The following is an 894-nucleotide window of genomic DNA, read 5'->3' on the forward strand; positions in this document are numbered from 1 at the left end:
CAAGCGGCCCACTCAACTTCACATCTTAGGATGAAAGGCTAACAGGGAGCAGCCCGGGTAGAACGGCAGAGCCACAAGATGTCAAGCATCTCTTGACAGGAGGACGGGCATGCATCTCGTTCTGCACCCCGAAATGACCATCTGCATCCGCAGAACTGGTCCTACCTAAACACTCTGTAAACAAGGAGGTCGGGCCGCCAGCCTCCGGGCCGACCGCTGCGGAGAAGTTTCCTCGCCTCGGCTGCACATGGCTTGCAGAACTTTGGCTGGAGCCGCGAGCCGAGGCTGGGTGGGAGCCGCAGCGCCGAGCTGCAGGCGGCGGCGGTGGTGGCGGCGGCGGCAGAGCAGCAGGAGGCGGAGGCGGGCGGGCGGGGGGAGGGGAGCGGCTGGGGGGGCGGAGGGGCTCTTGCCGCCACTGCTCTCTCGCCGCCTCTCCCCCCCGGCGGGAGCCGCTCTCAGCCTCTTTGCACTAGTCGCTCCGCTCTCTCGGTCATGTGACCTTAACGTAACCGGACAGGAAAAGCCCCGCCGCCGCCGCCCGCCGCCGCGCCGGAGACACCGACCGCGGCGGCAGCAGCAGCAGCAGGAGCAGCAGCAACAACGCGGGGCAGAGGCGGCGGCCGGGACAGTTAGGCCAGGCCGCCGGGCTCTGCCTCCCCCTCACGCCTCGCCGCACCGGCGACAGGTAAGCGCGCACCGCCACCGCGTCCCGGGGCCCACGTGCCGCCCCCGGCCCGGGCTCCGGGAAGGCGCAGGGAGGGGCGGGAGCCGCCGGAGCTCGCAAACGGTTCCGGCAGCGGCCGTGGCAACAAAGGCGACGGATGACTCCCGTCCCGGAGCTCCGGGCGAAGGCAGGCGGCGGGCCCGAACGCGCGGGGCGCCGGGGCGGGGAGG

At 71.5% G+C, this 894-nt stretch overlaps 1 protein-coding gene across 1 annotated transcript in view; it reads left to right on the forward strand.

The window, feature by feature from the left end:
* The first annotated feature begins 618 nt into the window (after positions 1 to 618).
* The window catches only part of Zbtb2 (zinc finger and BTB domain containing 2), a 21,461-nt gene continuing 21,185 nt past the window's right edge, over positions 619 to 894 (forward strand). The window contains exon 1 of the mRNA XM_013352296.2: positions 619 to 685. The gene's annotated coding sequence lies outside the window, so the exon portion shown is untranslated. The remainder of the gene's footprint in view (positions 686 to 894) is intronic.

Source organism: Microtus ochrogaster, linkage group LG9 (assembly GCF_000317375.1).
Source record: "Microtus ochrogaster isolate Prairie Vole_2 linkage group LG9, MicOch1.0, whole genome shotgun sequence".
NCBI lineage: Eukaryota > Metazoa > Chordata > Mammalia > Rodentia > Cricetidae > Microtus > Microtus ochrogaster.